At 38.7% G+C, this 12,626-nt stretch overlaps 1 pseudogene; it reads left to right on the forward strand.

Moving 5' to 3' along the window:
• The first annotated feature begins 6,622 nt into the window (after positions 1 to 6,622).
• Positions 6,623 to 7,379, forward strand: LOC149380841 (putative enoyl-CoA hydratase 1, peroxisomal pseudogene; annotated as a pseudogene).
• The last annotated feature ends 5,247 nt before the right edge of the window (positions 7,380 to 12,626 follow it).

The following is a 12,626-nucleotide window of genomic DNA, read 5'->3' on the forward strand; positions in this document are numbered from 1 at the left end:
AGATCACCGATGGCATCGTAGGCTTGAGGCAACTAGCAATGCACTTCGCGACCGCTTTGTAGATCACATTGCAGAGGCTAATCGGGCGATATTCTTGCATCCGGGTAGGAGCTTTGCATTTTGGGATGAGGACTATGGATGTGTCATATAAGTGCCCTAAGTCCTTGTCCTCGTTCAGGATACTCAAGCATTCCCGAGTGACGTCCCCTCCTATGATATCCCAAAACTTTCGGAAGAACAAGCCAGAGAACCCATCCTTCCCGGGGGCTTTGGTGGGATCGATATTGAAGAAAGCCAATTTCACTTCCTCCTTGCTAAAGCTTCTAACCAAATGTCCATTAGATCATTGGAGATAACCGGCTCGATACATCCCGTGAACGTTTCTATTTCCTCCCGAATTGGCCTTTGCGATGTGAAGATATCCGTGAAGTAACTCGAAATGATCGATTCCACTTTTTCCAGATCCTCGGTCCAAATCCCGTGGGAGTCGAAAATTACAGCGATCTTGTTCTTCTGACGACGGATAGAGGCCTTTCGATGGAATAAGCTCGTGTTACGATCACCACACTTGAACCATTCGATCCGACTCTGCTGTTTCCAATAAGTAGCCTCCTTATCAAGCATACAATCTAATTTCCGTTCCTCCGTCGGATCGTTTCCACACCCGCATTCACAGTCGAGGAATTGAGGGCTTCAAGAACTCATCGTTGTTTCTCGATGTTCGCTTTCATGCTCCGATACTTGGCGCGCCCCCACTTCGCCAAGGCCTTCCCACAGTTCCGAAGGGCAGCGGGGACATCCGCCGACCAATACTCTTCGACAATTCTTCCACAGTCACTTTCGTCACACCACGCAGCCTCAAACATGAATCTACGTTGGAGATTCGGGGTATTACTCACTGTTCGATCCACCCCCTCTAGTAGGAGCAAGAGGGGCCGGTGATCGGATCTCCAAAGATTGAGGTGACGCACCCGACCCTTGGAGAAACACTCGGACCACTTCGCGTTCGCCACACACCTATCAAGGCGTTCCCAAGTAAAATCCTTGCCATTTCTGCGTCTCCACGTGAACGGGTCTCCTTCGAACCCTAAGTCTTGCAAATTGCTCACATCTAAGGCTTTCCGAAACGCCTCAATCTGCCCCGGGCTCCTCGTATTGCCCCCATCTTCTCATGAGTAAACAAAATCTCGTTGAAGTCTCCACCGCACAGGAAGGGCCCCGGGGCGAGCTCACAAACTCGCTTCAGCAGCTCCCAAGTGAACTTCCTCAACTGCACCTCCGGGTTCCCATAAAGACCCAAAAAGCGCCACGATACTCCACCGCTAGTAACCATCCAGGCCTCGATGTGGTACCTGGAGAACGACCCGACTCTAACATTCGCCCCTTCCTTCCACGGCAGTATCAAACCTCCACTCCGCCCAACCGGTTCCACCGTAAAGCATCCCCCAAAACCCAGGAACACTCTAAGTCTTTCAGCCACCGCTGCGTAGATACGAGACTCCAAAATGAACACAAAATCCGGGTTATGCTTCGACACGTGGAACCGAAGGGCCTCCATCGTCCCGGGATTGCCAATCCCCTGGACGTTCCAGATAACGCCTATCATGGCTCCCGGCGCCCTTGCTCCGCAAGGGTTGCCGATGTCGTCGAAGAACAACCTTCAGCCGTATCCCTGAGTAGAGAAAGCAACGAAGGTGAGAGCATAATGGGAGTTTCGGTTTCATGGACCATACCAGTATTTCTAGGCACCAGAGGATGTTCAGTGTCCGCCAATTTTTGTTTCTTTCCAGAATCCGACTTTTGGCCTCGTTGTCGATCGCCATTATTCGTCTTGCTTCTTGGCGGGGTGCTTTTCGACTGTGCTGGTCCGTGAGACGTAGGAGTGAAGGCGAGTCTGAAGGATTCCCTCACTTTCGCCACCACCTTTGGGTCTAGATTAAAACGTGGGCCTCCACTCTTTTCCTTTGTAGAACTGTTAACACCAGCAGCGTTGACTTCAAGTCCAGGCCCAACCAAAAGGAGGGAATCCTTTTTTCCTTCATTAATCATTTCATGGGCCGGCCCCATAGATGGGATGATCCTCCCGGGCTCTACATCTTTCTTTAAATCCTCCAAATTAGAAATTGGGCCTAGGCCCACACAACAGGGTAAACCCTCTTTAGGCAGAGCTTCCCCTTCACTTGCAGATCTTTCTTGAGCCAAACGTGGCGGTGCAAATTAAAGGGGTTGTCAGAGAGGCCAGGCGGACAAAGTGGATTCCCATAAGGAACAACCTGCTGTACTCATTTCGCCCGTTTCATAGGCCGATCCTTGGTTTCAACAACTAAAGAAGAAAATCGCTATGAGCCTGATACCAGATTTGTCGCTGTATCACAGGTCACATCGGGAGTCGTGGCTCTAGTCCCTTGAATCGCGTGAGCCTCCTGTCCACCACACGAGGCAGATTGGTTGAGCTCCACGCGCCTCTCTTCCATCTGCACAGGTCTGACCTCCTCCTCTCCCTGGAACTGGCGTTTTCCAGGTATTATTTTCTGACGATCCACCTCAAAGCAGTTCGTGATATTAGATTTCGAGTCCAGCCAAGGGTCGTACATAGCAACTTCAGGCACTCCTTTCTTTTTAATCACTCGAGCTTCCTCTTTCGGGCACTCCATCTTCTCATGGCCTAAGCATCCACATCTGAAGCACATAAGACCCAGGTTCTCATACTTCGCCTGAATCCACAGAGGTGGTTTGTCCTCTCTATCAACAAAGAAGCCGGGAAACAGAGGCGCGGTTACCGCAATCTCCACCTGGAAACGCACGTAGGAGTTGTATCTATTCTTCATGCTCAAATTACATCCCAGAAAGGCTCCAAAGTGTCCAGCGATTTTTCGGATACTCTGTTCATTGGCATACACCGGAGGGAGCCCGGAGAGTCGGACCCAGAACGGGGACGTTGAAAGATCCACTTCATCAATAGTCAAAAGCGTAGGACATGGTTTAACCACCATCTGAGCCCCCTTGATGGTCCACGGGCGTCGAGCAATGAAGGTTTCCCTATCTTTCTTCAGAGCAAAGTGCAGCGTAAAGAGACCAGGCAGGACTTCCTTCACTGACCATCTACCAGACCCACGCCACACTCTGGACAAGACCGCGACGAGGGTCGATTTACCCATTGCTTTCTTCGAGATAATCTTAGCCATCAGAATTTCCTCATCAGAATTCTTCCCTGGGTGAGCAAGGGGGTTTTCATCAATGGAGAGTTCTGAAGCTAATAAGGACAGAGTTTGTTCCATTCCATCTGGTAACCCCTCCTCCTCTCCCTTCGATAGGTCGCCGGAGCTTGGAGAAGAGCTATTCATCTTGCGTCGGAGACCTGGTTTGCAGAGGAAACCACCCTCCAGGGGATCAATCGGAAATTATCCCAAGTTCCTAGGTCAGCAACCCAGGAATCAAAAGAGAAAGCCCATTTTTTGAGAGAGAGCTATTCATTAATTTTTTTTTAAGTTATAATATAGAATCTATAATATTAAATTTCCTTATTTTCCTCCTAGATTTAAGGAAACTAGTTATGAGAGAATAATAATGACACTATCTTATTTCCTTATTTAATGGTGAGAGAATATCTCAACAATTATTCTCTTTTAGATATTGGGAAACTAATTAAGAAGGATAATATCTTGTTTCCTTATTTAATGGGAGAGAGAATATCTCAACCATTATTCTCTCCTAGATAATAGGAAATTAATTATTATGAGAGATTAATAAAAACAATATCTTATTTCTTTATTTAATGGAGAGAGAATATATCAAACATTATTATTCTCTCTCTTCAGTATTTAGTTAATTGATTCATTTTCAACAAATCTAACAACTAATTAAAGAGAGAATATTTGGTATTAAAACCCTAAAGTAGGCGCCAACTTTAGTTAGTATTGGGCCTACGAATTTCGAATTAATACAGTGTCTGATAGACCCGACTTAAAATTCAATTGATTAAATACTTGTTCTAACAATAAATATTTGATTTAACAATATATAATTAATTCGACAAAAGATAATTTTTTGAAATAATGCTGCTAGAAAATATACAACTACGAGATTGTAAACAATAATTCTTATTCTTACTTTAGAGTTCTTATTCATCTTTATCAGAGACGACTCTAGGACTATGGACCTAGTAATAGAAACTCCCACAAATCCAAGTAAATAGACGAAAAATTCATTTCTCATATTTTAACGATTCGTCAATCTCGGCCTCACTCTACAACATGAGCCGAGACTGTACTCTTCTTATAACTATAATTATGTTTTACTCATCGTAAGAGTGTCCATTGATATAGTCAGTTCATGAGCTTAATCTTCTAGGTTCAATTCGTATCGAAAAAGGTCAATTATTCTATTATACATTTTTTGATACATATATGAAGCATCGTTGGTTCCCCAGCGAAAGATTCTTTCGTACGTAACTACGAACGTGTGCACAATCAATTGGTTCTGGAATCAACCCTTAGGTGAGTGAACATTGACCTTCTTTCAGGAAAGCTAGATTCCGTATCTGTGGATCACTACCCATTCATATTATATCCCGAATTCCAAAGACATAAGTATTTAGGCATCTTCAAGGAGCCATTAATGAATGAGTCAAAGAACTCGGTACGTAATACAACCTAGAAGTTGGTGACCACTTCAGAATTTAGATTAAGTCTTATTTTGACCATCATAGCGACCCTGGTTAGTGTGTCGTAATGATACTTAAACGACACATTAACAATCAAAGTCTGTCCATCTGTCTTAGTATATATTCCTTATTTTTGGCGCAATATACATAAAAGTATGATCATTTGCTAGTGTTTTTTCGATTATCCAATATGAACCATTTAACGTATGAGAAAAAAAAATCATTAAAAGCAGTTGTTTAGTCGTGACATTTGTTGTTATACTTTACGAATAAATAACTCATATTATATAATTAGAAAAAAAAAACACTAGAAAATAATTATGCTTTAGGAATAATTCCTAAAGAGCATTTGATATTATTTGGAAATTTTTTTAAAGCATAAGAGTGAGATATAATCTATAAAAGAGAATACGAAATAATTTTATAGTTCCTGATATTTAAAGTAACCTATAAATACGAAAAATACTAAAGAGTTTAATTACCTTCAACGAACAAGAAGCCTCATCTAAAAGAAATAGAAAAAAAAATTAAAATTAAAAACGAACAAGAAGCTACATGTTAAATTATTTATATATCTTATATATATATATATATATATATATATATATATATGTGTGTGTGTGTGTGTGTGTGTGTCTGTGTTTTTTTTTTTTTTTTTGTACTTAAGAGGTATATATGGAATATTCGAATTGTCCAGACGATGACACATGATCCGAATAATTATTTATCTACAATTAACTAAAATTTGTTATATAGCAATTCACTCAATTTTAGTGGTTTAATTCCTTAGAAATTTGTATGAATAAATAAAATAATCAAAGGCTAAAGAGTAATTTTTAATAGGGTGTTTTAGTTATCTAACCAATTTAAAAAAATTAAGAAAATAGCCAACGTTTCATTTATTTTATAAATTAGACATTTACTAAAATTAACGTATGAAAAATATCCGAATTACTCCTTACGCAGCGAAATCGTAAAAACTAACCACTAACCTACGTTAACAGATTCTTCAATAAATACTCAACGAAATCAGTTAAATAAAGGCATAGATAACGTTTAACAATTTAAAAATTAAAATTAAAATGAAAAGTCATTATTAAATAAAAGAAAAGGAAAGAAATTAAATATTGCATAGAATTTATTGAAATCCTTAGACATGCGTAAAAGTGGAAGAAATCTTTAATAACAAATATTTGAAAATAATCCAAATTCTCACTTTCTCTCACCGAATTATCTTCACTTTCTCTCACTGTCCAAACAAATTCCAAATCTCTAGTTGGTATCTTCTTCGAGTCTTGCAAGAAATCCTTTATTAGAGTTAATGAATAACAAATAAAAGATACAGCTAAAACAGTTAATGTATTTTATGTTCTGTTCAACGTATAGTTTATTAACAAAAATAAACATAAATAAATAACGATAATCAAAGTTAACAAAATTTAACAACAATTAATGAAAAACAATCTGGGAAACCAAAAAACATCACAAGTAAATACGAAACAAAGTAAACATGAACTTGAACAAATAAACCATTAGAATAAATCTCATTTTTACCCCTGGACTCGTACCTTCGTTACATTTCGCCCTCTGGACTCGAAAATGTTGCAAAATTCAACTCAAAACTTAGATACGTGTTACAAGGCCCCACTTCCGTCATTATTTGAACGTTAAGTCATCACGTATTGATGACATGGCATAATTTTAAATGGTATAATAGTATATTTGGTTATTCTAAATACTTTTAATATTTAAAATTGTTTATCAAATTGTTATTATATCAGTTCGATTTTGATTGTTCATCAAAGCTCCGCCGTGAATCCATGGACGGAGGGAAGTGATTTTCACCTGATAGCTTCGGTGATTCAGCTAGGTAAGAACTCATGGAAATCCCTGTTTTCCCTTTGAAAATTAAGGTTTTCTTATTTCCATTTGGGTTTTTAGAGCTTCGAAACCCTAATAATGGCGGACCAAAATCTGATCCTCGTGAAGATCGAACCCAACGGGATAGCCTTCGTCACAATCAACTGCCCTAAGTCGCTCAACTCGCTGACCAGAGCGATGATGAAAGACCTCGCTCAGGACTTCAAGGCTCTGGACCGCGACGATTCGATCCGCGTGGCGATTTTCTCCGGCGCGAGGCTGATCCGATGGCGCAGATGGAGCGGTGTCGGAAACCGATCGTCGGAGGGATCGGAGGCTTCGCCGTCACGGCGGGGTTCGAGATCGCTCTCGCCTGTGACATCGTCATCGCGGCCAAAGGAGCCAAGTTCGTCGACACTCACGCCATATTTGGGATATTTCTATCGTGGGGTCTGTCTCAGAAGCTGTCCCGTACAATCGGAGCCAACAAAGCGCGCAAAGTGTTGTTGACAGCGACGCCTCTGAGTACAGAATTGGGGGAGAAATTAGGGTCGTGAACCATCTCGTCGAAGCAGACCGACTTTTGAATAAAGCCCGAGAAGTTGCAGAGGCCATAATCAGAAACAATCATGACTTGGTGTTGAGATACAAGGCTGTCATTAATGACGGTCTCAGGCTCAACCTCGCTCACGCTCTTGCGCTCGAAAAGGAGAGAGCTCATGAGTACTATAACGGGATGTCGGTGAATAAGAGCAGAGTTCGTATTGCTATTGGTGTTGCGATTTGGAGCTTTCTTTGTGTTTTCATATGGGAAGCTCTGGAAAGGCGAGCAATAATGCCATCAATGCTTCGGTAGGAGGGTTAGTTCAGGAGAGAAGATAAAGAAGAAGAAATGGAGGGGACATGTCTCGGAGAAGGAGAGCGAGAAGAAGAGAAGAGAAAGAAGAGTTTTTTTTTATTTATTATTATAAAAATAATAAAACGAAGGTATATTGATAATTGCACATATTTTAAATCTCACGTAATAAAAAAACGTGACATTTAACGTCCAAAATTAGACAGAAGTGGCAACGTGTAATATCACCATTAGTTAAGAGATTTTCAATGCAACATTTTCGAGTAGAGAGGGCGAAATGTAACCGAGGTACGAATCCATGGGGTAAAAATGGGATTTATTCAAACCATTATAAATCAAATCTTGCCAAAGAGAATTTTTAATAGCCCAGTGATCAGAGAGGCCCTCTCAAAGAATCGCTCAAAAATTTGAAATACATATGGAAGTTGAACGTATGAGTATAAACTTGATAACTAAATCAATGATAAATTCGGAAATGAATAATAATGGTCAATGATCATGAACAAAATAAACCATTATAAACTACATCTTACCAAAGAGAATTTTTGATAGCCCACGTTCAAAGAGACCCTCTCAAACAATCGTTCAAAATTTTGAAATACATATGAAAGTTGGACGTATGAATATAAACCTAATAACTAAATCAATGATAAATTGGGAAATAAAGAATAATTGTCAATTTCTTACTATAATCATATTTGTTACTTTGAAAATTTAAAAAATAACTAATCCATAATCAAGGGGATTTATATAATAAATTATTAATATTGTGAATTTAATTATAAAGTAAACATTGATATCAAATAACGTTTAAGAGTAAATAAATTGGCTACAAATTAGGAAGAAAAAAAATTGTGCAAAATAAATGAGTTTACCTTGAATTAAATGTTGGTCGTATAATTGCGCTAAAATTCATAGCTATAAGGTATTTTGTACCCTTTTTTTAACAATAGACAATCATCAAATGTGATAATATTTTCAATACATTTGAGACGTTGATTAGATTGCAATTTTAATGTTTTAAGTAGCTTAATCCATTTTTCTTTTTAATTTTTAATGAGTAAAATTTACTATTTAAAAAAGCTGAGGGTGTATACACCAAGGATTTAAAAACCGGGGGAACCGGACGGGAACCGGTCCGGTTCCCCCTTTTTGGAGCTCCCCGGCACCGGAACCACCAAAACCGGAACTTTCCGGTGGTTCCGGGTAAACTGGACCGGCGGCGGCTGGTCGCGCGAACCAGCGAAGGCGCGCGCGCGGGGTCTAGCGCTCGGCACAGGAGAGAGGAGCTCGGCGCTCGCGGGGTCTCGGCGCTCGGCGCTCGCGGGGTCTCGGCGCGGCTGGGCTCTCGGCGCTCGGCGCTCGCGGGGTCTCGGCGCGGCTGGGCTCTCGGCGCTCGGCGCTCGCGGGGTCTCGGTGCGGCTGGGCTCTCGGCGCTCGCGGAGGAGAGGAGAAGAGAGGGAGCGGCGAGAGGGAGTGAGTGGTGGTGACGGTCAGGCGCGATCGGCTTGGAGAGAGAGCGAGCAGAGGAGAGGGTGTGAGCGAGAGACATTCAGTGAGGGAGAGGGAGTGAGGCGGTGATGATGGAGGTCTGAATGTGGGGAGAGAGTAGAATAAAGTCATAAACTCTAGGTTTAGTTTTTGTTTTTTGTCTTTGGCCCATGGGCCCAATTAATTTGGGTTGGTCATGAGCAAATTTGTGTTTTGCTAAATAACAAAGATTTTGTTAATTTTGCAAAATAATCATTAACTTTTATTACAATTAAATCTTTTTCACATAATTATATAATCTACGTACTTTGTATGTTTTTTTGTATATTTCTTTCTGAATTCTCCTCGGTAAATACCGGTATTTGACGGTATTCCTCTACGGTAACGGTAAGTTCAACGGTACCGGTTTCCTTTTTTTTTCTCGCTTCCCCCGGTATTCCTTTACGATACGAGCGGTTACCAGTAAATTCGAAGGCTCGGAACTGTAACGATAACGGTATTTCGATCCTTGGTATACACACGCTAAGGCTCATGTGTCTAAGCCCGTGCAATGATCACTTCAAAGTTCAAACTTCAAAAGAGACCTATCGAATTTATCAACAAAGATTGAAACTTTACAGAGCAACAAAACTACAAAATTCATGCATTTGCGTGAATGGATAAATTGACTGATTTTATCAACATATATAAGATTTATGTTTTAATATTTTTTGACAGATCATATCACGTAATATATATTTTTATTTCTGACTAATTTAAAAGGCAAATCAACTGAACGTTTTAGTGCGTCATTATCAGTATCCCACAAGACTAATTTGCCTTGGACATATTTATATACTTATATTTATAGGAGATTCGAGATATAATTTATTTAAATTTTTACATTATAAAATTTTAGCATAAAAGATCTAATTATTAAAAGATAGAATATATGATTTAAGATAAGAGAAATGTATCATATTATAAGCGGAATTGATTTTTGTCCAGACTCGTGAACCGTGACGATCCACTCACGTGTTGACACGTGGCAACAAACTGCCACGTGTCAACACGTGAGTGGATCGTCACGGTTCACGAGTCTGGACAAATAGCATTGCTCTATTATAAGAGAATTAGACACGAATTCCGATGTATCTTTTATACTTAAATAATTAGAATTCTATAAATAGTATAAAATAATTAATTTTTTAAGTGATATTAAATCCTAATGGTAAATGTGTGTATTTAGTGTAGGTACGATTGCATCACGTATCCCTAGATATGCAGCAATATTAATAAAGTAAATTTGATTTCCTAATTAGTGGGGTACGACTGTCTCCAAAAAAACAAGATCGTACACAGATTAATTAAAGAGAGAAAAATGATCAAAAGGTTTGTAGCAATAATTAAATTAAAGTATATAGTGAATAATAGATGTCGATAGATTAATTGATCTAGATGTTGGCAGCTAGTGTGCCCGTCTTATGTTAATTCATGTGACTTGCCTTTTAACAGTAATGATTATTGTCTTTTCGAAAGTGGTAAACAATTCTCAAGTCAATTGATACTAAGCTTTTTTTTTCCAACATAACTTTTGTTTGAGTATTTTGAATATGATTGAACTAAAATTCCCTCATCTCTACTAACCTTCAAATTAACACATCACATTTTCATTTCCCGCCAGAACTAAAAACAATATTAATACATCTCGTTCTCTCTCTCATATATGATGAGACTAGAGATCCACAATCATATCTTCGAATTTTGACGATGACGATTTTAGGGCTGTAAATGAATGAGTTCATGGATTGGTGATTTTGTCCTTTGATGCACATGGCAGAGGTTCACAATCCAATCTCGGCATGGCGAAGATGTTTGACTGAATCTTTTGCACTCGATGTTTGATCACTCAAACATTTACTCTTTTTAGTATGTCAAATTTTAATAGGTATGGATGAGTTTGATTTTTAAACGACGATTTATGTAGAGACACCATTCTCACAAAAAAAGAAAAGCATTTTTCAGTTAATATGTAACTCTCAAGACGCATGGCTAACCAAGAGACACAAAGAATATGAAAATTATTCATGAAATTGTCTCAACTCTTCTGACATTTTTGGCACATGATGTAATTATAAGTTGATGAAGCGTACTTCAAACAGTTTCGTGGTTCGATTAAAGTTTCTAATCAAAATTACATAGCTATTTAGGGAAAGTGTGAGAGATGAAAAATAGAAGTTCTTTCATATTAGGTTTAAATTATATTTGTTTTACGGACGCTATTTGCTTAGTTGATTTGGAGACTACTAAATTAATTGTGTCACAGAATTGAATATGAGCACTAGATCACAATTCATGTAACGATCTAAAATGAATGAAATTACGACAAATATATTAAGAGTATGTTAGCATGATATGTAATTCATTTTCGTAATGCCACGATTGGAGAGTTCTTTAGCAAACTTAAGAGTTTTATGAGATGCAATATCTAGACCACATGATGTATGGGTCCAACACACTATAATTTGCATAATAATATACTATTTACGGTTCTATATAGGGTATTATTACTTATGTAATGCTACTAGATATCTAACGACGATAATTTTTTGGACACCTTACAGAGGATAAAAATATTGTTTGACATAATTGGAGACATTGTTGATGTCGAAATCTCAACAATCACAAATATTATTAAAGATATATTTATTTGATTTATTTGATGGGTCTCAAAAAGATTTCGTATAAGAAACAAGCGATATTTAATTAAAATGAATATTAATACAAAATATTAAAAGAATAATCTTTATTGGTATCAGCTGCTTACAAAGAGGCGAAGTGTCGAACTCAAGTAGGCGAGCTCAACAACAGATTTAAAGAATTTGAATAAGTACATAATATAGAGCGAAAGCTTGTGTATCCTCAAATGAATACAACGGTTGTTATTTATATGTGAAGAAATTATCGTCTCTTGGACACGTGTTGATCAGCCTGTCCTCGCCATGTCGCGGACTGGTCAAGTCTTAGATCTGATATTCTCGGCAAGATTGCGGGTTGACCACGACTTAGTTACTTGGCTGGATCAGCACGGATGAACTGGATCACTTCTCTGCAGAATGGGCTTGGGCTTTCCCTACTCGAGCCGGACTGGATAATTTATTGGGCCTTTAGTCGAACTGAAGCCCAATAAATAATAAAGTTTATTTTTAATACCCCCACAGACATCCTACCAAAACTATTGAAGAGTACTCTAATACAAAACATATGCAAAAAAAAATTGTAATTGAGTGTGTTGTATCTTTATGGCGTAGTGTATTGGTGAAACAAATTGTAACCTAGTTGTTCAAGCAGGAGCGTCTACAAGTTGTTCAAGCAACTTAACACTACCAGAAATTTGGCCTCTAACTACTGCCGAACGCTGTAGTCATTTTAAATCCACTACAGTTTACTGACTGTCATCTATTGCACTGGAGTCTTATCTCTTTGATTATGACTCCAGTGTTTGACCGCAGTGTATCTGTTTTATAAGACTGTAGTTAAAATATATAACTACATTGTTTAGATGTAGTCTTACTAGTGGCATCTATAAATACTACATCGTTATGCTGTAGTTATATAGAACTCAATTACATAAGATAAAAAAAACTACAGTTTTAACAAGTAGTCTTAATTGAGTCAATTCGACAGACTACGGCGTTTTTGTGGCATCTATTGCACTGGAGTCTTATCTCTTTGCCTATGACTCCAGTGTTTTCTGTTGAAGACTACATTTTTATA

The sequence above is a fragment of the Urtica dioica genome, chromosome 11, assembly GCF_054948205.1.
Source record: "Urtica dioica subsp. dioica isolate 48M chromosome 11, U.dioica_male_clone48M_v1_H2, whole genome shotgun sequence".
NCBI classification, from domain to species: domain Eukaryota; kingdom Viridiplantae; phylum Streptophyta; class Magnoliopsida; order Rosales; family Urticaceae; genus Urtica; species Urtica dioica.